General features: G+C 45.7%; 1 protein-coding gene across 1 annotated transcript in view; it reads right to left on the minus strand.

The window, feature by feature from the left end:
* LOC141075418 (venom factor-like) overlaps nt 1–25,672 on the minus strand; it is a 397,441-nt gene that overhangs the window by 55,529 nt on the left and 316,240 nt on the right. The window lies entirely within an intron of this gene.

Genomic DNA, 25,672 nt, shown 5'->3' on the forward strand with positions numbered 1-25,672 from the left:
TACTCCCACCTAATCTGCTGTCTCTTCTCTCTTCTTGACTCTTTAGAAGCTGGTTTGTGCACTGTACATACACACTACAGAAACTGTCTTGACTATAACTCAAGAGATGTTCTGATGGCTACAAGAAACAGCACCAAATTTTTCTGGATCTCCACAATGTTTGACACCAAAGACCATGAACTCCGAGTTGGTATTTCCCACTCTATTGACCTCAAGAATACTTCTCTTATTTGGTTTTCTTTCTATTGCTATGGCTACTCTCACCTTTCATTATGCCATTAGTTGATTTTAATTATTTTTTTCTTTCTCCTTGATATTTGGGTTCTGTCATGGTTAGGACATGGTTAATGTCCTGTTCTCACAGGGTTAACTTTTGCCGGCCTCTCTTTGGAGCTGGGAGGGGTATTTATACTCACTCCAAACTAGCATTCTCTGTCAGCTATACTGTTATTCTGGCTGTGCGTCTGACCGACCCCCCTGGTGTGTGTGTATTCTGCATTGCTTGTTTGATCCCGTGTATGACCCGGCCTTTTCCCTCACCCTGTACTCCGTCTCTTGTTTTGGTACTATTATCTTCTCCGGTTCGGACCTCCTGGCTTGGCTATTGTTACTCCGTTGCAGTTTGTCCCTATTGTACCATCCATTGCCCATTCTGGTTTTCTGATCTATTGCTACGTCCTGACTATTCGCTCTATCTAACTCTTTGGTACTGTCCTGCTATCTCATGCTTTGACCCGGCTTGATCTGGTTTCTGTCTCTGTCTATGCCCCTTGGTAACATTGTCCTGTAGTTACCTTTCTAGGAGTTTCCCTGCAGCTCCTAGCTCTGTGGAGCTTAGGCCACGCCCCCAACAGTCAGGTGCTTCAGGTCCTGGAGTGTTATGAGCTCATTTTCTGCTCCACCAGTTGAGAGTTCCCCTTCCGTTCTCACTCTGGTGGTGACAGGAGGTAGAGAGGTTGGTTTAAGTGGTAGTGATCTGCCACCTGGTGAGGAAGATAACGATTGGATCTCTGGAGGATCAGAATGGATATAAGACAGCCGACGCCCTATCCTAGTGTTGGTGATTCAGTCTGCTTCTTAGGTCTAGGACTCAGCTCTGTTCCAGTCTTCTCAAGATAAGTTTGTTTTTTTGCTAATGTTCACACTTGCTCTTGTCTTTTTTTTGTCCCTTATTAGATTGGTCCCTTTTTGCTTTGTCTCCGAATATTTCAGAGTGCTGATATAGTGGGAGAAGTCTAGTGACTTCAGGGTTAATTTTGCTATCAGTTGTGTTGGACATTTTTGTAGGTTTTTTTTGGTAGATTGCAGACAGTTTCTTTCCTTTCCTATACTTTCTAGTTAGTTTGGCCCCATCGTTTGCTCAGCTTATTTTCCTGCCTTTGTTTGTGTTTTCATCTGGTTTAACCGTTAATACATGTGGGGGCTGTCTCTCCTTTGGGGTCTGCTCTGGGGAAGTTAGTTTTCCTCTATTCCTGCTTTAGGCTTATTTAGTCTCCCGTTGTGACGAGGCATCTAGGACCACCGTAGGAACGCTCCATGACTGCTGCTAGTTGCGTGTTAGGATCAGGGGTCTGCAGTCTGCATAGTTACCAACCTATTTGGCTTTCTGAGACTTAGCTTGTTGTTTTTTTATTTCCTCTTCGGCGACCCGTTCATAACAGAATCACCAGCCATACCACAGATTCTAGGGTACTCAAAAGCAGGAAAAAAAAAAAAAGTGTCAGAATTTTTTTTTTTTAATATGCATTTTTTCCTCTTTTTCTCTGGGGCCGTAGGAGGATTTTTTTCTTAATGGAGATTAAGCAATTGCCTGATCGTGTGGAGCAGCTCGCTGCTGAAGTGCAGGGAATTTCCGCCTATCTCGCTCAATCACATGCTGTTGAACCCAAGATCCCCACCCCTGATGTGTTTTCTGGGGATCGGTGTAAATTTTTGAATTTTAAGAATAATTGTAAATTATTTCTTGCCTTGAAGCCTAACTCTAAAATTGTCATCTCCTTGCTGCGTGGCGATCCCCAGGATTGGGCGCTTTCTTTGACACCTGAAAATCCTATTCTGACTAATGTGGATGCATTTTTTCAGGCCTTGGGATTGTTGTATGATGAACCTAATTCCGTTGATCAAGCTGAGAGAACCCTGTTGGCATTAAACTAGGCTCAGGATCCTGCAGAGTTATAGTGTCAAAAATTCTGAAAGTGGGCGGTCCTTACTACATGGAATGATAGTGCATTGGCAGCCCTCTTTCGGAAAGGTTTATCAGAGACCGTAAAAGATTTTATGGTGGGATTTCCTGTTCCCGCTGGTCTGGATGGCTCTATGGCATTAGCCATTCAAGTTGATCGGCGTTTATGTGAACGTAAAAATACACGGGAGGCGCTGCCACCTTTTGAACAAATGTCTGAACCTATGCAATGTGATGGGGTTTTGTCTAGGGCGCAAAGTCGGGAGTTTAGAAGGCGTAATAAGCTGTGTTTTTTCTGTGGAGACGCCTCTCATACTATTTCTGCCTGCCCTAAATGAAAGAAACGTTTTGCACACACATTTGCTGTGGGCAGTATACAACCTAAGTTCCTTTTGGCAATTACTCTGATCTGCTCCTTGTCCACGTTTTCCACTAAGGCTTTTGTGGATTCAGGAGCAGCTCTGAATCTGATGGATTTGGACTTTGCTAAACGTTGTGGTTTGTCCATGACGCCTCTGCAGACACCTATTCCTTTGAGGGGTATTGATGCCACTCGTTTGGTGGAGAATAAACCTCAGTTTTGGACCCAGGTGATAATGCGAGTTGCCCCAGACCACCAGGAAAATTGTAAATTTTTGGTGCTGCATAATTTGCATGATACTGTTGTTCTGGGGTTCCCCTGGTTGCAAACTCATAACCCAGTTTTGAATTGGAAATCTGTGTCTGTGGTGAGTTGGGGTTGTCAGAGTGTTCTTAGGGACGCTCCTGTTTTCTCCACCTCTCCTCAGTCTCATTATATTCCTGATTATCTGGCTGAATTCTCTGATGTATTTAGTGAGAGTAAGTCTGCGTCTTTGCCCCCTCATAGGAGTTATGACTGTGCAATTGAGTTGATGCCTGGGTGTAAATTTCCCAAGGGTCAGCTTTTGAACTTATCTGTACCCGAACATGATCCTATGCAATCCTATATTAAGGAGTCGTTGGAGAAGGGTCATATTAGACCATCCTCGTCACCTTTAGGTGCTGTTTTTTTTTGTGGCCAAGAAAGATGGTTCATTAAGACCGTGTATTGATTATCGTTCCCTTAACAAGATGATGGTTAAATATCAGTACCTGATACCTCTGATGTCTGATTTATTCTCCAGAGTTAAGAGTGCCTGCTGGTTTACTAAGCTTGACCTCAGGGGGGCGTATAATCTTATTCGCATCAAGCACGGGGATGAATGGAAGACGGCGTTTAATACTGCGGAGGGACATTTTGAGTACCTGGTGATGCCTTTTGGGCTCTCCAATGCCCCTTCTGTCTTCCAGTCCTTTATGAATGATATTTTCCGAGACTTTGTGGATAAGTTTTTGATCATCTATCTGGATGATATTTTGATCTTTTCTAGTGATTGGGATTCCCATGTGGAACATGTCCGGACTGTGTTTCGGATTTTGAGGGAGAATTCTCTGTTTGTTAAGGGATCGAAATGTCTCTTAGGTGTACAGAGGATTTCATTTTTGGGATTTATCTTATCTCCATCGACTATTGAAATGGACCCGGCCAAGGTACAGGCCATTTATGATTGGGTTCAGCCTACTTCTTTGAAGGCTCTTCAGAAGTTTTTGGGCTTTGCTAATTTCTATCGTAAATTTATAGGTAATTTTTCTAGTATTGTCAAACCACTGACTGATCTGACCAAGAAGGGTGCTGATGTGCTGAATTGGTCTCCTGAGGCTGTCTCAGCATTTCAGGAGCTTAAGCGGAGGTTTACTTCAGCTCCAGTTTTACGGCAACCTGATGTCTCACTTCCATTTCAAGTGGAGGTAGACGCTTCTGAGATTGATGCAGGAGCTGTTTTGTCCCCAAAATACCTTGTGACTTCTAAGATGAATCCCTGTGCCTTCTTTTCTCGAAAGTTCTCCCCATCTGAACGCAACTATGACGTGGGGAATCGGGAATTTTTGGCCATGAAATGGGCATTTGAGGAGTGGAGACATTGGTTGGAGGGAGCTAGACATCAATTTGTGGTCCTCACCGATCACAAGAATCTGACTTATCTGGAGTCGGCCAAACGCTTGAATCCTAGACAGGCTAGATGGGCCTTGTTTTTCACGCGTTTTAATTTTGTGGTCTCTTTTCTTCCGGGCACTAAGAATGTTAAGGCAGACGCCCTTTCTAGGAGTTTCTTTGCTGATTCTCTTAATGTGACTGAGCCTACTACTATCCTAGGTAAGGGGGTAGTTCTTTCTGCCATTTCGCCCGATTTGAGACACACCCTGGAGGAATTTCAGGAGGATAAACCTGAGCGTTGCCCTATGGGAAGATTGTATGTTCCGAACCAGTGGAGAAAGAGAGTGATGTCTGAAGTCCATGGCTCCACATTGACTGGTCATCCAGGTATTTTTGGTACCAGAGATTTGGTGAGTCGGTCGTTTTGGTGGCCTGCCTTATCTCGTGATGTCAGGAATTTTGTACAGTCCTGTGGGACTTTTTCTCGGTCTAAACCCTGTTCTCATTCTAGTGGGTTGCTGATGCCTCTGCCGGTGCCCAAGAGGCCATGGACCCATATCTCAATGGATTTTATTTCTGATCTTCCTGTCTCTCAGAGAATGACTGTTATCTGGGTAATTTGTGATAGATTTTCGAAGATGGTCCATCTTGTACCACTCCCAAAGTTGCCATCTTCCGCTGAGTTGGTACCCTTGTTTTTACAACAGGTGGTTCGGTTACACGGGATTCCTGAGAACATTGTGTCCGATAGAGGGGTCCAGTTTGTTTCCAGATTTTGGAAAGCCTTTTGTTCCAATCTGAGAATTCAGTTATCCTTCTCCTCTGCGTTTCATCCCCAGACCAATGGGCAGACTGAGAGAACAAACCAGACCCTGGAGTCTTGTTTAAGATGTTTTATATCTGCTGATCAAGATGATTGGGTCTCATTTTTGCCCTTGGCCGAATTTGCGAGCTAGTTCTGCCACCTTGATGTCACCCTTTTTCTGTAATTTTGGGTTTCATCCTTGATTCTCTTCAGGCCAAGTGGAATCTTCGTCCTGCTCAGGTGTAGACACTGTGGTTGTTAGAATGCAGCAGATATGGGACCAAGTGGTGGATAAATTGTCACTCTCTCAGGAAAAGGCCCAGCATTTTTTCCAACCGGCATAGGACCATTGGTCCCCGGTAGAGTTGAGCGACTTTGCCTTTTTTTGGGTCGAGTCGGGTTTCATGAAACCCGACTTTTGCAAAAGTCGGGTCGAACGAAATCGGCCGATGTTTGTGAAAAGTCGAAGGCCGACTGAAACATGAAACCCAATGCAAGTCAATGGGGAAGCAAAGTCGGCAGGGAGTGGAGGCCAGGAAACACACCTACAGTGCCCTTTTGAATGCCAAAAACATCAAATCTTATTACTGAAGCTATTCAACCTTAATTTACTTCATAATACTAGTTACGCACTGAAAAATGGGGGTTATTTGGCTAAATTTGTGGGGGGGTAGGGCTGGCTCCAGGTTTTCACGTCCCCTGGGCCAAAGAGCGCCCCTTTAACACATACCACAACTCATGATGCTCCGATACGGCAGAGAAATAGCGGTATAGTACGATGAAAAATACTTCACTTTTTACATCTCATGACTGATATCCATTTTAAATTCTCCAATAGCTCCAAAAACGGACAGCATCTTACTCCATACAGTATTATGGCCACCGCATAGTGCGCTATACAGCGTAATGAGGCCCATATATTTCACCATACAGAATCATTGGTCCTATATAATGTTTGAAACAGTATATGATGAGCTCCACATTATGCTACAGTATATGTTGGTCCCCATGGATGAAGCTGCACTGTCTTATGGGCCCAAATAATGCTCCATATATAATGGGCCCCATTTCTAATGCTCTAGTGTGTAATGGGCCCTGTAAATGCTGCTCCAGTGTCTGATGTCCACCTTTGGAATGCTCCAGTGTATGGTGGGCCCCATATATCATTCTGCAGAGCATAGTGCTCCACAAAAATTGCCGTCCAAACATTGAAAACAATTAAATAAGTCTCCTCAAATAAGTCTCCTCGCTAGGGAATCCCTGTACTAGTCTGGGCGTACAGACGTGATGTCATTACGCTCTCTGATCAGAATATCACTGTCAGGAAACGCGGAAGACGTCATGGCAGTGGAGCAGGGAGAGGTAAGTATTTCAACTTTGCAAGTGCTGTGTTCAAGAGCAAGCAGGGGGGGCACACTCGTTGGCGACTGCACTGGCACAGGGCCCCTCATAGTACAGCGGTGTGTCTGACGGCGGGTGTGCACCACCACCGTCAGAGACACTTGATTGCACTATGAGGGACCCTGTGCCAGTGCCGCGCCCACGAGTCGGCCCACCCACCTGTCCAGGGCAATGGCACTTGCATGGTTGCGTGCGCTCGATGGTGACCCCGGCTATTGGGGGGAGGAGGCTGCCCAGTTAGGGAGGTTTACAAAATGCCATATGTTGATGTGGGACATTCACCTGCTGCTAAAGGTGAAATTGGTCAAGTCCCAGGAACAGGCGGACCAAAGAAAACAATTTTTCTGGCAACCTATGTGTCATCAGGGTAAGGTGGCACAAAATCCTTGGAAACCCATGCATGGTTCATTTTAATGAAGGTTAGAGCATCCACATTTTGGGTCGACAGACGGGTCCTTTTTTCTGTCAGTATTGATCCAGCAGCACTGAAGACACTTTCCGATAGCACACTTGCAGCTGGGCATGCCAGCTCCTGTAAGGCATATTGTACCAATTCAGGCCAGGTGTCCAGTTTAGCTGCCCAAATGGGAATGACCTGTGAGGGAGAACATCGATATGGGAGGAAAAGTAGTTTGTAACCATACTTGACAAGTGCTGTCTCCTGTCACTTTAAATCGATGCAGTATTACCAGTCGTGTGAGCGGGACTTGAAAAATCAGTCCACAACATGGTCATGAAACCCCTGTCTCCAACGCCACTTCTGATGTGTGCACCACCAACACCGCTTCCAAGTTGCCCCCGGCCCCTACGGCTCGTGTGAGAACCATCACTGCTGCTGGGTGCTGGGAATGCCTCAACCAACCGGTTTACCAGAGTAGCTTGTTTGTTAGCCAATATTAGGTCAAGGTTCTCCTGTGGCATGATGTTTTGGAATTTGCCTTTATAGCGTGGATCCAGGATGCTGGCCAACCAGTAGTCATCATCGTTCATCATTTTGGCAATGCGGGTGTCCCTTTTTAGGATCTGCAAGGCATAATCTGAGATGTGGGCCAATGTTCCCGGTGTCAATGATGCACTGCGAGTGTTGGGTGGAGGAGCACTTTCTGGCAAATCCACATCCCTCCAGTCACGCACAAACCCTGTACCAGACCTTGCAAAGCCAACATTTTCTCTTGCCCCACGAGAAGCATCCTCCTCCCCTAAATAATCATCCCCATCATCATCCTCCTCCTCTTCCTCCTCCACCTCGTCCACAACAGTTCCCTGACCAGACAATGGCTGACTGTCATCAAGGCTTCCCTCCTCCTCATCAACCTCGGCTGCAGACGCCTGCTCCTTAATGTGCATCAAAGTTTGAATGAGCAGACGCATAAGTGGGATGCTAATGCTTATGATGGCGTCGTCTGCGCTTACCAGCCGTGTGCATTCCTCAAAACACTGAAGGACTATACAGAGGTCTTTCAGCTTTGACCACTGCACACCTGTCAACTCCATGTCTGCCCTCAAAGTGCCTGCCCGTGTATCCTCCCACAAATGCATTACGGCATGCCTTTGTTCGCACAGCCGCTCAACCATGTGCAGGGTGGAGTTCCACCTTGTTGCAATGTCGATAATTAGGCGGTGCTTGGGAAGGTGGAGCAATCGCTGCAGCTTCTGCATACGACTGGAGTGTACCGGCGACCGGCGGATGTGCGAGCACAGTCTTCGAACCTTCAGGAGCAGGCCTGTAAAATCCAGATAATTAGTGAGGAAGCACTGCACCACCAAGTTCAAGGTGTGAGCCAAGCAAGGTATGTGTCTGAGTTTTGAAAGGGCTATGGCTGCAACAAAATTCCGGCCGTTATCACTAATTACCTTGCCTGCCTCAAGATGTAGACTGCCCAGCCATGACTCAGTTAGTCGCTGAAAGTAGTCAGCCAGTACCTCTGCGGTGTGTCTGTCGCCCAAACACACCATCTGCAACACAGCCTGCTGACGCTTTCCACTAGCTGATCGATAGGGGGACACCTCGTTTGCAACACTGTCAACTGCGGATGCAGTGCTCATGCGACTGCGCTCTGTGGACCAGCTTTCGCTTCTGGAGGAGGAGGAGGAGGGTGGAACGCCTACAGCCAACTGTTTCCTATACCGTGGGCTAGGCAGCACTGTGCCACCACCACTGTCCTCTGTGGACCCTGCATCCACCACATTATCCCAGTGCGCAGTGATGGACATGTAACGGCCCTGGCCATGCCTACTGGACCATGCATCAGTTGTGAGGTGCACCTTTCCACTCACTGACAGCTTGAGTGCATGGATAATGCAGTCTTTCACATGAAGGTGGAGGGCTGGGATGGCTTTGCGAGAAAAGAAGTGGCGACTGGGTAGTTCATAGCGTGGTACTGCGTAGGCCATTTGTTCGCGGAAAGCTGCGCTTTCAACCAACCGATAGGGCATCATCTCTAACGAGATTAGTTTGGCAATGTGGGTGTTCAAACCCAGTGTACGCAGATGAGAGGATGAGTACTTTTTTGTCCTACTCATAGTCTCTGGTAGGGTGAGCTGGACTTGAGAGCTGGATATGGTGGAACTAGCGGTGGACATGGCGGACTGAGAGAGGGTTGATGATGGTGATGGAGTTGGTGTTCTTTCTGATGGCCTAGATTCATTCTTTCGTTGATATAACATTGTGATTCCCTGACAGCTTTGGCCTTGCAACGACACCTCAACATTTGCTGCTGTGCTAACCGGTGGACTTACAGTGGGGGAAAAAATGTTGCATTGCTGACTACTTTCTTTGGGAGCAGTATCACATGTGGTACGTGAGTTTTGGTAGTCCATCCACACTTGCAAGTGCATGGTGGTTAAATGTCTTAGCATGCAACTGGTATTCAAATTTCTCAGATTTTTCCCTCGGCTAAAGGTCTTTGCACACTTCTTACAGATTACCTTTGCCTGATCATTAGGATTTTGTTCAAAAAAGTGCCACACTGCACTCTTCCTACTAGGGAAGACAGTTTGAGGCCTTGCACGCTGTGCTTTTTTGACCATCTGGCCAAGCTGTCCTGCAATTTTTTGGGTTTTTGTAACCCGTGTTTGGACTGCTCCGGGCCTGCCATATAACAACTGTTGCGATGTCGATGCCCGCTGCGGATGCTCATCCTCCTCTTCTGAGCTATTGGCAGTGGCACACTCTACCCCCAATGGATGCCAATCTGGGTCAACAACTGGGTCATCCATCACCTCCTCTTCAATGTCATGTGCACCTTCCTCTATGTCACCGTGTATGGTGGTATAGTATTCGGGAAGGGGCACCTGAGTTTCATCTGGATCAGATTCTGGCTCAGTACACTGTGAGGACAATGTAGTGCTCTGAGTGAATGTACCAGCAGAATCATCTATCAGTGGCTGTGCATCAGTGCACTCAATGTCAGATTCATCTTAGCCTGGGTAATTCACGATTTGACTTGATAACCCTGGCATGGTATGTGAAAACAGCTCCATGGAGCAATCTGTAGTGTGGCCTACCACATCCTTCAATTTTGGTAGGGGTGAAGGACACAAGGAAAGGTGTGGTTCATGACCATGAGCCTCCAATGACGACTCAGTGCTTTTATTATTTAAAACTTCAGAAGAGGAGGCGATAGAGCTGGAGGCTGAGTCAGCAATGTAAGCCAAAACTTGTTCTTGAAGCTCCGGCTATAGAAGCGGTTTACCTACTCCCAGAAAAGGGAGCCTTCGAGGCCTTGTGGAGCCAGATGATAACGCAGCCTCAATACCTCCAGTATTAGGTGCTATTTTGATTTTGCCACTACCACCAGATCCACCACCAACACCAACACCATCATTACCAGCTGCCAACCCCCGCCCACTTCCACGGACTCTTCCACCACATTTCCTCAATTTTTGGAAAACTTTACCCAAATTTACACCAACTCTCTGGTACTGTAAAACAAGGTACAAGGTGTATATAGTACTGTGGAGAATTGGAATGTCTCTACACTTCAGGACACTGTGGGATTCAGTCAGACCCTGTTTATTTAACACTGCAATATGACAGGCAGATTCTCTGTGCTGCTGGAAGGGTGTATAGAGGACTGTGGAGAATTGGAATGTCTCTACACTTCAGGACACTGTGGGATTCAGTCAGGCCCTGTTTATTTAACACCGCAATAAGACAGGCAGATTCTCTATGCTGTAAGAAAGGTGTATAGAGGACTGTGTAGAATTGGAATGCCTCTCTACACTTCAGGACACTGTGGGATTCAGTCAGGCCCTGTTTATTTAACACCACAATATGACAGGCAAATTCTCTATGCTGTTAGAAGGGTGCATAGAGGACTGTTATGAGCTCATTTTCTCCTTCACCTTTGATGTCCGATGAACTCCCTTTGCTGGTGAAAGGAGTTAGTGAAACTGATTTGGATGGGAAAAACCTGTCATCTGAACAGGTGGAGTGTGATTGGACATCCGGAATCTCTGAGTGGATATAAAGCCGCCGACGCCCTGTAGGGTTGCTGGTGATCCTTTCTGCTCTGTGCTCTGGCCTCCAGTTTAGTTCCGGTCTACTAAAGCTAAGTTTTTGCTCTGCTATTATTCCATGAGATTTTGTCTGGTTTACTTAGTGTTTGTGTTCAGCCAGCCCTGGCTGGGACTGGCTGAATTCCTTTTTGTCTCTGATCAGTTAATCTCTTTGCTCTGTTTTCAGAATATAGCTGAGTGCTGATATAGTGATTTTGAAGTCTAGCTACTTCAGGGCCTTTTTCTATCAGACGTGTTGGACATTACTTTTGGCAGGGTTTTTGCGTGATTGCAGACAGTTGCTTTTCTTTCCTGTCCTATCTAGTTAGTGAGGGCCCCATCGTTTGCTCAGCCTGTCTTTCTGTCTGTGTTTGTGTTTTCAGTGTCAGAATTTTATTTTTTGTATATTTTTTCCTCTTTTTCTCTGGGGCCGTAGGAGGAATTTTCTTAATGGAGATTAAGCAATTGTCTGATCGTGTGGAGCAGCTTGCTGCTGAAGTGCGGGGAATTTCCGCCTATCTTGCTCATTCACATGCTGCTGAACCAAAGATTCCTACTCCTGATGTGTTTTCTGGGGATCGGTCTAAATTTCTGAATTTTAAGAATAATTGTAAATTATTTCTTGCGTTGAAGCCTAACTCATCGGGGAGCTCTGCGCAGCAGGTTAAAATTGTCATCTCCTTGCTGCACGGCGATCCCCGGGATTGGGCGTTTTCTTTGACACCTGATGATCCTATTCTAACTAATGTGGACTCATTTTTTCAGGCCTTGGGGTTGTTGTATGATGAACCTAATGCTATTGATCAAGCTGAGAAAGCCCTGCATTGAGCCAGGGTCAGTATTCTGCAGAGTCATACTGTCAAAAATTCCGAAAGTGGGCGGTCCTTACTACCTGGAATGATGGTGCCTTGGCAGCTCTCTTTCGGAAGGGTTTGTCAGAAACCGTAAAAGATACTATGGTGGGATTTCCTGTTCCCTCTGGTCTTGACGATTCTATGTCAGTAGCCATTCAGGCTGATCAGCGTTTACGTGAACGTAAAAGTACATGAGAAATGTTGCCACCTGTTGAACAGATGTTTGAACCTATGCAATGTGATAGAGTTTTGTCTAGGGCACAACGTCAGGAGTTCAGAAGGCGTAATAAGCTGTGTTTTTTTCTGTGGAGATGCCTCTCATATTATTTCTGTCTGCCCTAAACGAGAGAAACGTTTTGCACACCCATTTGCTGTGTGTGGTGTTCAACCTAAGTTTCTTCTGGCAATTACTCTGATCTGCTCCCTGTCCACATTTTCCGCTAAGGCTTTTGTGGATTCGGGAGTGGCTCTGAACCTGATGGACTTGGATTTTGCTAAACGTTGTGGGCTTCCTATGACACCTCTGCATATGCCTATCCCTTTGAGGGGTATTGATGGTACTCCTTTGGCGAAGAATAAACCTCAGTTTTGTACCCAGGTGGTAATGCGGGTCGCCCCAGACCATCAAGAAAATTGCAGATTTTCGGTGTTGCATAGTTTGCATGATACCATTGTTCTGGGATTTCCCTGGTTGCAAATCCATAATCCAGTTTTGGATTGGAAATCTGTGTCTGTGGTGAGTTGGGGTTGTCGGTGTGCTCTTGGTGACACTCCTGTTTTCTCCACCTCTCCCCAGTCGCATGATGTTCCTGACTATTTGGCTGATTTTTATGATGTATTTAGTGAGAATAAGTCTGCGTCTTTGCCTCCTCATAGGAGTTATGACTGTGCAATTGAGTTGAGCCCTGGGTGTAAATTTCCCAAGGGCCGAATTTTCAATTTATCTGTACCCGAGCACGAGGCTATGCGATCTTATATTAAGGAGTCATTGGAGAAGGGTCATATTAGCCCATCCTCTTCACCCTTGGGTGCTGTTTTTTTTTTTTTTGTGGCCAAAAAAGATGGTTCATTAAGGCCTTGTATTGACTATCGTTCCCTCAACAAAATTACTGTTAAAAACCAGTGTCCGTTACCCCTGATTTCTGATCTATTCTCCAGAGTTAAATGTGCTTGCTGGTTTACTAAGCTTGACCTCAAGTGGGCATATAATCTTATTCGTATTAAGCATGGGGATGAATGGAAGACGGCGTTTAATACTCCGGAGGGACATTTTGAGTACCTGGTGATGCCTTTTGGGCTCACTAATGCCCCTTCTGTCTTCCAGTGCTTCATGAATGATATTTTCCGGGAAATTGTGGATAAATTTTTGATCATCTATCTGGATGATATTTTGATCTTTTCCAGGGATTGGGACTCTCATGGGGAACATGTTCGGACTGTGTTCCGGATTTTGAGGGAGAATTCCCTGTATGTTAAGGGATCGAAATGCCTTTTTGGTGTACAGAGGATTTCATTTTTGGGATTTATTTTGTCTCCGTCAACTATTGAAACGGACCCGGCCAAGGTACAGGCCATTTATCATTGGGTTCAGCCCAGTTCTTTGAAGGCCCTCCAGAAGTTTTTGGGTTTTGCTAATTTTTATCGTAAATTTATAGCTAATTTTTCTGGTATTGCCAAACCATTGACTGATTTGACTAAGAAGGGTGCTGATGTGCTGAATTGGTCTCCAGAGGCTGTTTCTTCCTTTCAGGAGCTGAAGCGGAGGTTCACTTCTGCTCCGGTTTTGCGGCAACCTGATGTCTCACTCCCGTTTCAGGTAGAGGTGGACGCTTCTGAGATTTGTGCAGGAGCTGTTTTGTCCCAAAAAGATCCTGTAACATCTAAGATGAATCCCTGTGCTTTCTTTTCCCGAAAGTTCTCCCCATCTGAACGCAACTATGATGTGGGGAATCGGGAACTGTTAGCCATGAAATGGGCATTTGAGGAGTGGAGACATTGGTTGGAGGGAGCTAAACATCAAGTCGTGGTCCTTACTGACCACAAGAATTTGATTTACCTTGAGTCGGCCAAACGCTTGAATCCTAGACAGGCTAGGTGGGCCTTGTTTTTCACACGTTTTGATTTTGTGGTTTCTTTTCTTTCGGGCATTAAGAATGTCAAGGCAGACGCCCTTTCTAGGAGTTTCTTTGCTGATTCTCCTATTGTGACCAAGCCTGCTACCATCTTAGGTGAGGGGGTAGTTCTTTCTGCCATCTCGCCCGATTTGAGACGTGCTCTGGAAGAGTTTCAGGAGGACAAACCTGAGCGTTGTCCCATTGGAGAATTGTATGTTCCTGACCAGTGGAGGAAGAGAGTAATGTCTGAAGTTCATTGCTCCGCATTGGCTGGTCATCCAGGTATTTTTGGTACTAGAGATTTGGTGAGTCGGTCTTTTTGGTGGACCTCCTTGTCTCGTGATGTCAGGAATTTTGTGCAGTCCTGTGGGACTTGCTCCCGGTCTAAACCTTGTTCTCGCTCTAGTGGGTTGTTGATGCCTTTGCCGGTGCCCAGGAGGCCATGGACCCATATTTCAATGGATTTTATTTCTGATATGCCTGTCTCTCAGAGAATGACTGTTACTTGGGTGATTTGTGATAGATTCTCAAAGATGGTCCATCTTGTACCACTCCCTAAGTTGCCATCTTCCTCAGAGTTGGTGCCCTTATTTTTGCAACAGGTGGTTCGCTTGCATGGGATTCCTGTGAACATTGTATCTGACAGAGGAGTTCAGTTTGTTTCTAGATTTTGGAGGACTTTCTGTTCCAAGCTGGGAATTCAGTTGTCCTTCTCCTCTGCGTTTCACCCTCAGACCAATGGGCAGACGGAGAGAACAAACCAGACTTTGGAGTCTTATTTGAGATGTTTTATTTCTGCTGATCAGGATGATTGGGTTTCATTTTTGCCCTTGGCCGGATTTGCTTTAAATAATAGAGCTAGTTCTGCCACTTTGATGTCACATTTTTTTTGTAACTTTGGGTTTCATCCTCGATTCTCTTCAGGGCAGGTGGAGTCTTCTGCCTGCCCAGGTGTTGACACTGTGGTGGAGAGAATGCACCAGATCTGGGACCAAGTGGTGGATAAGTTGTCTCTCTCCTAGGAAAAGGCCCAGTGGTTTTCCAACCGGCATAGGACCATTGGTCCCCAGTTTAAGGTGGGTGATATGGTTTGGTTGTCATCAAAGAATATCTCTATGAAGTTGGCTTTTCCAAAGTTTAAACCTAGATTTATTGGACCTTACAAGATTTTGGAGATTCTTAATCCGGTCTCTTTTCGATTGACTCTTCCTGTTACATTCAAGATCCCGAACATGTTTCATAAGTCTCTGTTAAAGAGGTTTGTTGAGCCAGTAGTTCCTGTGGTGGCACCTCCTAACCCTGTATTGGTTGAAGGTAATGTGGAATATGAGGTTGAGAAGATACTGGACTCTCGTCTGGCTAGACGGAGACTCCAGTATTTGGTTAAGTGGAAGGGTTATGGCCAGGAGGATAATTCTTGGGTCTCTGCATCCAATATTCATGCTGAAAGATTGGTTCGTGCTTTTTTATCAGGCCCATCCTGATCTCCCTGGTGGCGTGGATGAGGGTTCGTTGACCCCTCCTCAAGGGGGAGGTACTGTTATGAGCTCATTTTCTCCTTCACCTTTGATGTCCGATGAACTCCCTCTGCTGGTGAAAGGAGGTAGTGAAACTGATTTGGATGGGAAAAACCTGTCATCTGAACAGGTGGAGTGTGATTGGACATACGGAATCTCTGAGTGGATATAAGGCTGCCGACGCCCTGTAGGGTTGCTGGTGATCCTTTCTGCTCTGTGCTCTGGCCTCCAGTTTAGTTCTGGTCTACTAAAGCTAAGTTTTTGCTCTGCTATTATTCCATGAGATTTTGCCTGGTTTACTTAGTGTTTGTGTTCAGCCAGCCCTGGCTGGGACTGGCTGAATTCCTTTTTGTATCTGATCAGTTGATCTCTTTGCTCTGTTTTCAGAATATACCTGAATGCTGATATAGAGATTTTGAAGTCTAGCGACTCCAGGGCCTTTTTCTATCAGACTTGTTGGGCATTATTTTTGGCAGGGTTTTTGCGTGATTGCAGACAGTTGCTTTTCTTTCCTGTCCTATCTAGTTAGTGAGGGCCTCATCATTTGCTCAGCCTGTCTTTCTGTCTGTGTTTGTGTTTTCATCTGTTTTCACCGTCAATACATGTTGGGGGCTGTCTATTGCTTTGGAGTCTGCTCTGGGGCAGTTTAGATTTCCCCTTTCTTTCTTTAGGCTCATTTAGTTCTCCGGCTGTGACGAGGGGTCTAGGACCACCGTAGGAACTCCCCACGGCTACTGTTAGTTGTTGTGAATAGGATCAGGGGTCTGCATTCCGCTAGCTACCAACCTCTCTGGTTTTCTGGACTTAGCTTGTATTTTTGTTTTTTCCTCCTCCGGTGACTCATTCATAACAGAGGACTGTGGAGAATTCGGAATGTCTCTACACTTCAGGACACTGTGGGATTCAGTCAGGCCCTATTTATTTAACACCGCAATATGACAGGCAGATTCTCTATGCTGTTAGAAAGGTGTATAGAGGACTGTGGAGAATTGGAATGTCTCTACACTTCAGGACACTGTGGGATTCAGTCAGGCCCTGTTTATTTTAAACCGCAATATGACAGGCAGATTCTCTATGCTGTTAGAAAGGTGTATAGAGGACTGTGGAGAATTGGAATGTCTCTACACTTCAGGACACAGTGGTATTCAGTCAGGCCCTATTTATTTAATACCACAATATGACAGGCAGATTCTCTATATTGTTAGAAGGGTGTATAGAGGACTGTGTAGAATTGGAATGTCTCTACACTTCAGGACACTGTGGGATTCAGTCAGGCCCTGTTTATTTAACACCGCTATATGACAGGCAGATTCTCTATGCTGTTAGAAGGGTGTATAGAGTACTGTTATGAATCAGTCACCGGAGGAGGAAAAAACAAAAATACAAGCTAAGTCCAGAAAACCGGAGATGTTGGTAGCTAGCGGATTGCAGACCCCTGATCCTATTCACAACAACTAACAGTAGCCGTGGGGGGTTCCTACGGTGGTCCTAGACCCCTCGTCACAGCCGGAGAACTAAATAAGCCTAAAGAAAGAAAGGGGAAATCTAAACTGCCCCAGAGCAGACCCCAAAGCAATAGGCAGCCCCCAACATGTATTGACGGTGAAAACAGATGAAAACACAAACACAGACTGAAAGACAGGCTGAGCAAACGATGGGCCCAACTAACTAGATATGACAGGACAGAAAAGATGCTGGCTGCAATCCGCAAAAACCCTACCAAAAATGTCCCAACCGTCTGATAGGAAAAAAGGCCCTGAAGTTGCTAGACTTCAAAATCACTATATTAGCACTCAAGTATATTCTGAAAACAGAGCAAAGAGATCAACTGATCAGAGACAAAAATGGAATTCAGCCTGTCCCAGCAAGGAAAGCACAGGGATTCATTTTAGATGTTACAGGATCTTTTTGGGACAAAACAGCTCCTGCACCAATCTCAGAAGCGTCCACCTCTACCTGAAACGGGAGTGAGACATCAGGTTGCCGCAAAACCGGAGCAGAAGTGAACCTCCGCTTCAGCTCCTGAAAGGAAGAAACAGCCTCTGGAGACCAATTCAGCACATCAGCACCCTTCTTAGTCAAATCAGTCAATGGTTTGGCAATACCAGAAAAATTAGCTATAAATTTACGATAGAAATTAGCAAAACCCAAAAACTTCTGGAGGGCCTTCAAAGAAGTGGGCTGAACCCAATCATAAATGGCCTGTACCTTGGCCGGGTCCATTTCAATAGTTGACGGAGACAAAATAAATCCCAAAAATGAAATCCTCTGTACACCAAAAAGGCATTTCGATCCCTTAACAAACAGGGTATTCTCCCTCAAAATCCGGAACACAGTCCGAACATGTTCCACATGAGAGTCCCAATCCTTGGAAAAGATCAAAATATCATCCAGATAGATGATCAAAAATTTATCCACAAAGTCCCAGAAAATATCATTCATGAAGCACTGGAAGACAGAAGGGGCATTGGAGAGCCCAAAAGGCATCACCAGGTACTCAAAATGTCCCTCCGCAGTATTAAACGCCATCTTCCATTCATCCCCGTGCTTGATGCGAATAAGATTATACGCCCCCCTGAGGTCAAGCTTAGTAAACCAGCAGGCACTCTTAACTCTGGAGAATAAATCAGACATCAGAGGTATCAGGTACTGATATTTAACCGTCATCTTGTTAAGGGAACGATAATCAATACACGGTCTTAATGAACCATCTTTCTTGGCCACAAAAAAAAACAGCACCTAAGGTTGACGAGGTTGGTCTAATATGACCCTTCTCCAATGACTCCTTAATATAAGATCGCATAGCCTCGTGCTCGGGTACAGATAAATTGAAAAGTCGACCCTTGGGAAATTTACACCCAGGGCTCAGCTCAATTGCAGTCATAACTCCTATGAGGCAAAGATGCAGACTTATTCTCACTAAATACATCATAAAAATCAGCCAAATAGTCAGGAACATCATGCGACTGGGGAGAGGTGAAGAAAACAGGAGTGTCACCAAGAGCACACCGACAACCCCAACTCACCACAGACACAGATTTCCAATCCAAAACTGGATTATGGATTTGCAGCCAGGGAAATCCCAGAACAATGGTGTCATGGAAATTATGCAACACCAAAAATCTGCAATTTTCTTGATGGTCTGGGGCGACTCGCATTACCATCTGGGTCCAAAACTAAGGTTTATTCTTCGCCAAAGGAGTAGCATCAATACCCCTCAAAGTGATAGGCGTACGCAGAGGTGTCATATCAAACCCACAACGTTTAGCAAAATCCAAGTCCATCAGGTTCAGAGCCGCTCCCGAATCCACAAAAGCCTTAGCGGAAAATGTGGACAGGGAGCAGATCAGAGTAATTGCCAGAAGAAACTTTGGTTGAACACCACCCACAGCAAATGTGTGTGCAAAACGTTTCTCTCGTTTAGGGCAGACAGAAATAATATGAGAGGCATCTCCACAGAAAAAACACAGCTTATTACACCTTCTGAACTCCTGACGTTGCGCCCTAGACAAAACTCTATCACATTGCATAGGTTCAGACATCTGTTCAACAGGTGGCAACATTTCTCATGTATTTTTACGTTCACGTAAACGCCGATCAACCTGAATGGCTAATGACATAGAATCGTCAAGACCAGAGGGAACAGGAAATCCCACCATAGTATCCTTTATTGTTTCTGCCAAACCCATCCAAAAAAGAGCTGCCAAGGCACTATCATTCCAGGTAGTAAGGACCGCCCACTTTCATAATTTTTGACAGTATGACTGCAGAATCCTGACCCTGGCTCAATGCCAACAGGGCTTTCTCAGCTTGATCAATAGCATTAGGTTCATCATACAACAACCCCAAGGCTCGAAAAAATGTGTCCACATTAGCTAGAATAGGATCATCAGGTGTCAAAGAAAACGCCCAATCCTGGGGATCGCCGCGCAGCAAGGAGATGACAATTTTAACCTGCTGTGCAGAGCTCCCCGATGAGTTAGGCTTTAAGGCAAGAAATAATTTACAATTATTCTTAAAATTCAAAAATTTAGACCGATCCCCAAAAAACACATCAGGAGTAGGAATCTTTGGTTCAGCAGCATGTGAATAAGCAAGATAGGCGGAAATTCCCCGCACTTCAGCAGCAAGCTGCTCCACACGATCAGACAATTGCTTCATCTCCATTAAGAAAAATTCCTCCTACGGCACCAGAGAAAAAAAAGAGGAAAAAATCTACAAAAAAAAAAAAATTCTGACACTTTTTTTTTTTTTTACACAATTCTTTCCTGCTATTGAGTACCCTAGAATCTGCGGTATGGCTGGTGATTCTGTTATGAATGAGTCACCGGAGGAGGAATAAACAAAAATACAAGCTAAGTCCAGAAAACCGGAGAGGTTGGTAGCTAGCGGATTGCAGACCCCTGATCCTATTCACAATTAACAGTAGCCGTGGGGGGTTCCTACGGTGGTCCTAGACCCCTCGTCACAGCCGGAGAACTAAATGAGCCTAAAGAAAGAAAGGGGAAATCTAAACTGCCTCAGAGCAGACCCCAAAGCAATAGACAGCCCCCAACATGTACTGACGGTGAAAACAGATGAAAACACAAACACAGACAGAAAGACAGGCTGAGCAAATGATGGGGCCCAACTAACTAGATAGGACAGGACAGAAAAGATGCTGGCTACAATCCGCAAAAACCCTACCAAAAATTTCCCAACCGTCTGATAGGAAAAAAGGCCCTGAAGTTGCTAGACTTCAAAATCACTATATCAGCACTCAAGTATATTCTGAAAACAGAGCAAAGAGATCAACTGATCAGAGACAAAAATGGAATTCAGCCTGTCCCAGCAAGGGCTGGCTGAACACAAACACTAAGAAAACCAGACAAAATCTCATGGAATAATAGCAGAGCAAAAACTTAGCTTTAGTAGACAGGAACTAAACTGGATGCAAGAGCTCAGAGCAGAAAGGATCACCAGCAACCCTGCAGGGTGTCGGCTGCCTTATATCCACTCAGAGATTCCGCATGTCCAATCACACTCCACCTGTTCAGATGACAGATCTTTCCCATCCAAATCAACTTCACCACCTCCCTTTACTAGCAGAGAGAGTTCATCGGACATCAAAGGTGAAGGAGAAAATGAACTCATAACAGAGGACTGTGGAGAATTGGAATGTCTCTACACTTCAGGACACTGTGGGATTCAGTCAGGCCCTGTTTATTTAACACCGCAATATGACAGGCAGATTCTCTATGCTGTTAGAAGGGTGTATAGAGGACTGTGGAGAATTGGAATGTCTCTACACTTCAGGACACTGTGGGATTCAGTCAGGCCCTATTTATTTAACACCGCAATGTGACCGGCAGAAATTGCCTAGTGTATGACAAACTAGGTGTATATAGAATTGGGCAGACCTGGAATCTCTCTAGAGTGTTGGTCTGTAAGAACGGAACAACTCCTCGACTTATCCGTACAGAGTCACACACAGATAGCTTCACTGTGGCCGTGATAACAGCCGTTACACGGTACTGTGTGAGGAGCGTACACCGCTGTATGGTGTGAAAAAATGCACGCTCAGTACCTCACCAGGACAAAAAAAAATTTTGGATTGCTTTTAAAAAAGCAGTTTGCAGAGCAGTGGGAAAACAGCAATGCAGCTATCAGGAAGCCTTAGAAGGCAGCCTAACAACCAACACAGCTGATCCAGCAAAATATAGCCTCCACTTGCACTGCACACACAGTGACTGGTGTGTTGTACAGGCAAAATCGCTAGCAGCAGAATCAGTTTTTGGTATCTTCTTCCCTGCCTAACACTCTCCCTACAGAATCATCAGCAGCAGCAGCTCTCCCTATTCTGTGATCAGCATGAGTAACATGGAGTTCGGCGTCCCCGCCCTTTTATACCCCCTGTGATGCCCCACAAAGCAAGCCAATCACTTGCATGCCCTTCTCCAAGATGGTGGTGACCGCTGCCTATGTCATCACATTGCCCACAGTGTCCGTTCTTCCTGATTGGCTGCAAAAAGGGCGCTCAAGCATCTTTTGAAACGTGACTTTGGCGCTAAAGTCACTGACCTCACGCTAAGTTCGGGTTTGGTTTCATGAAACCCGACTTTGGCGAAAGTCGGCGACTTTTCAATTTTTTCGACCCGTTTCGCTCAACTCTAGTCCCCGGTTTAAAGTGGGTGATGTGGTTTGGTTGTCGTCTAAGAATATTCCTATGAAGGTTGCATCTCCAAAATTTAAGCCAAGATTTATTGGACCTTATAGGATTTTGGAGATTCTTAATCCTGTTTCTTTTCGACTGGCTCTTCCAGTTACGTTCAAAATCCATAACGTATTTCACAAATCACTGTTGAAGAGGTTTGTTGAGCCAGTAGTTCCTGTGGCGGCACCTCCTGACCCTGTGTTGGTTAAAGGCAATATGGAATATGAGGTAGAGAAAATATTGGATTCTCGTTTGGTTAGACGGAGACTCCAGTATTTGATCAAATGGAAGGGTTATGGCCAGGAGGTTAATTCTTGGGTCTCTGCCTCTGATATTCATGCCAATAAATTGGTTCGTGCTTTTTACCGGGCCCGTCCTGATCGGCCTGGTGGCATGGATGAGGGTTTGGTGACCCCTCCTCAAGGGGGGGTACTGTTATGAGCTTATTTTCTGCTCCACCAGTTGAGAGTTCCCCTTCCGTTCTCCCTCTGGTGGTGACAGGAGGTAGAGAGGTTGGTTTAAGTGGTAGTGATCTGCCACATGGTGAGGAAGATAACGATTGGATCTCTGGAGGATCAGAATGGATATAAGACAGCCGACGCCCTATCCTAGTGATGCTGATTCAGTCTGCTTCTCAGGTCTAGGACTCAGCTCTGTTCCAGTCTTCTCAAGATAAGTTTGTTTTTTGCTAATGTTCACACTTGCTCTTGTTGGTCATTTCAGTTTTTTGTGTGGTCAGCCAGCCCGGCTGGGCTGTGCTGAATTTCCACACTTATTTGCCAAATTGTCTTTTTTTTGTCCCTTATTAGATTGGTCTCTTTTTGCGCTGTCTCAGAATATTTCAGAGTGCTGATATAGAGGGAGAAGTCTAGTGACTTCAGGGTTAATTTTGCTATCAGTTGTGTTGGACATTTTTGTGGGTTTTTTTGGCAGATTGCAGACAGTTTCTTTTCCTGTTCTTTCTAGTTAGTTTGGCCCCATCGTTTGCTCAGCCTATTTTCCTGCCTGTGTTTGTGTTTTCATCTGGTTTAACCATCAATACATGAGGGGGGCTGTCTCTCTTTTGGGGTCTGCTCTGGGGCAGTTAGTTTTCCTCTTTTCCTGCTTTAGGCTTATTTAGTTCTCCGGTTGTGACGAGGCATCTAGGACCACCGTAGGAACGCTCCACGACTGCTGCTAGTGGCGTGTTTGGTTCAGGGGTCTGCAGTCTGCATAGTTACCAACCTCTTTGTTTTTCTGAGTCTTAGCTTGTTTGTTTTTTATTTCCTCCTTGACTACCCGTTCATAACACTGGGGCATGCATCGTTACCGCTGCTGCCCGCTCCACAGGTATCTTTGAGCACTATTTTTGTACTCAAGACACGCGCACTGGCTCAGTGAGCAAGTGCAGTGCGGTGTTCCTGACATTATAGCTGACCGTTTCAGTTTTTTTTTCTCTGAAGAAGAAAAAAAAATGTGTTATCCTCATGGATCCCATACAAGCTTTGGCTGATCAGGTCAAGCACCTGACCCAAATGTTCCAAAAACTTAATGTGGAACAGCGCACGATGGCTCATACCCAGCAATAGTTGGTGGATACTGTGCAGGGGGCTGTCACTGCAGGGGCTTCTATTGCTGGGGATGGAGATGTGTCATTGGCATCCCCCGAATCTCCGGTCAAATTGCCAGACCCTTTCTCAGCAGATAAAAGGGAGTTCAGGTCGTTCAGAGAAGGATGCAAGCTTTTTTTTTCTCTGAGGCCCCGCTCCTCCGGAGATGAGTTCCAGAGGGTGGGGGTCGTCATTTCTCTACTTCGGGGGGCTCCACAGGCATGGGCTTTCTCTCTCTCTTCCTCTGCTCCTGAACGTATGTCTGTGAATTTATTCTTTGAGGCTCTGGGGCACATTTATGATGAGCCTGATAGAGTGCGTCTGGCAGAGGATATGGTGATGAGTGTGACACAGGGGAGGCACTCTACTGAATGGTTCTGCTCAGAGTTTAGACGTTGGACCACCAAAGTATCCTGGAATGATGTCGCTCTGAGGGGGTTGTTCCACAGGGGCCTGTCTGACCGTCAGCAGTACGCTCTGGCATTACATCCTCCCCCTGATACCCTGGAGAATGCCATGATGCAGGCAGTCCGTATGGACCGGAGACTCCATGCTAGAGGAATGATGCAACAAGAGTTTCCCTTGTACCCCAAATTGTGTGACACTGCACCTGTATCTGAGCCCATGGAGGTTGGGTCAGTCTCGGTTAAGGAGAAAGAGAGAAGGCACTGTAGAGACAACCTACAATGCTTTTACTGTGGAGCCTCTGGACATTGGAAAAGGAATTGCCCCTCCTGCCCTTCTTCAGAGAAACCATCAGAGAAACGACTGAGTCTGGGCAACAATCGAGGAGGTTGTCCAGACTCCCAGGTACATTTTTTTCTCATGTACAAAGATGGTGCTCCAGGTTGAATTGGAACTTGCTGGCGGTCCTGTTATGACTACCGCCTTTGTTGACTGTGGTTCCTCCATTAATCTGATTGATGCCCAAGTTGTGACTCTTAATAAGATAGGGACAGTCAGGTTAAAAGACCCTGTTAAAATTGTGGCTATTGATTCATCCCCTCTAACCCGGGATGGAATTTGTTTTCTGTCTGAAGTTTTTTCTATGAAAATGGGTTCCACTCATGTGGAGAAATTAAGTTGTTTTATTATGAATAATCTGCCTGCAGGACTGGTATTGGGGATGCCCTGGTTGCAACGCCACAATCCTCTCATTGATTAGGTGAAGGGGGAGATCATCCGATGGGGATGTAATGATAATGGTCTGTGTTGTAACCCGGTTCCTTTTGTCAATCCGATAAGATCTGTATCTGTGTCGTCTGTCGGTCTGGAGGGTATTCCAAAGTGCCTGAGAGAATTTGAAGACGTATTTTCAAAAAGCGAGGCTGAGGCACTCTCACCACATAGACCATTTGATTGTGCTATCGATTTAGTACCTGGAGCCAAATTACCCAAGGCTCGTTTGATTAATTTGTCCTGGCCTGAGCGCCAAGCTATGAAAGAGTACATCAAAGAGAGCCTTCGCAAGGGGCATATTTGGCCCTCGGTCTCACCCATGGCAGCGGCGTTTTTCTTTGTAAAGAAAAAAGATGGTGGGTTGCAACCGTGCCTCGACTTTCGGGAACTGAACAAAATTACTGTTAAGAACACGGACCCTCTCCCGTTGATTCCTGATCTATGCAACCAACTCACGTGGGCCAAATGGTTTTCTAAGCTCGATCAACGAGGGGCTTATAACCTTATAAGGATCTGGGAGGGGGACGAATGGAAAACAGCGTTCCTGACTACTGAGGGGCTGTTTGAAAACCTGGTTATGCCCTTCGGCCTCACTAACGCTCCTGCTTTTTTTCAGAACTTTCTGACTTGATTGGGCGTTATGTAGTCATCTACTTGGATGACATCTTGATATACTCTGAGGACAGTCAGTCACACTTACACCATTTATGTACGGTTCTTATGAGACTCCGGGAGAACCATTTTTATGCTAAGCTGGAGAAGTGCTCATTTTTTATGTAAGAACTGTCTTTTCTGAGTGTAATTGTATCCGGGGAGGGATTCCACATGGATCATGGGAAGGTTCAGGCCATTACCGATTGGGTGCAGCCTCATGACCTGAAGGGGTTGCAGCGATTTCTGGGCTTCGCTAATTATTATAGGAAGTTCATTAAAGGGTTCTCGCAGGTGGTGAAACCCTTGACGGACCTCACTCTTAAAGGGGCAGATGTAAAAAATTGGTCCATGGCCGCAAAAAATTCCTTCCTTACACTAAAGAAGAGTTTTACCACAGCCCCTGTGTTGGTATAACCCGATTCGTCAAGACCTTTTATCGTTGAGGTCGACGCTCCAGAGGTGGGGGCAGTATTGTCACAGGGCCCCTCTACCCTGACTAACCTCAAACCCTGTGCCTTTTTCTCTAAGAAGCTCTCTTCGGCCGAGAGAAACTATGATGTCGGTAACAGGGAATTGTTAGCGGTTAAATTGGCCTTCGAAGAATGGAGGCATTCTTTGGAGGGGGCCGCTCATCCCATTACGGTCATCACTGATCATAAAAACCTGGCCTATATCGAGTCTGCTAAGA

This window comes from Dendrobates tinctorius, unplaced genomic scaffold (genome assembly GCF_039654945.1).
Source record: "Dendrobates tinctorius isolate UK_male_01 unplaced genomic scaffold, ASM3965494v1 ptg000351l, whole genome shotgun sequence".
Lineage (NCBI taxonomy): Eukaryota > Metazoa > Chordata > Amphibia > Anura > Dendrobatidae > Dendrobates > Dendrobates tinctorius.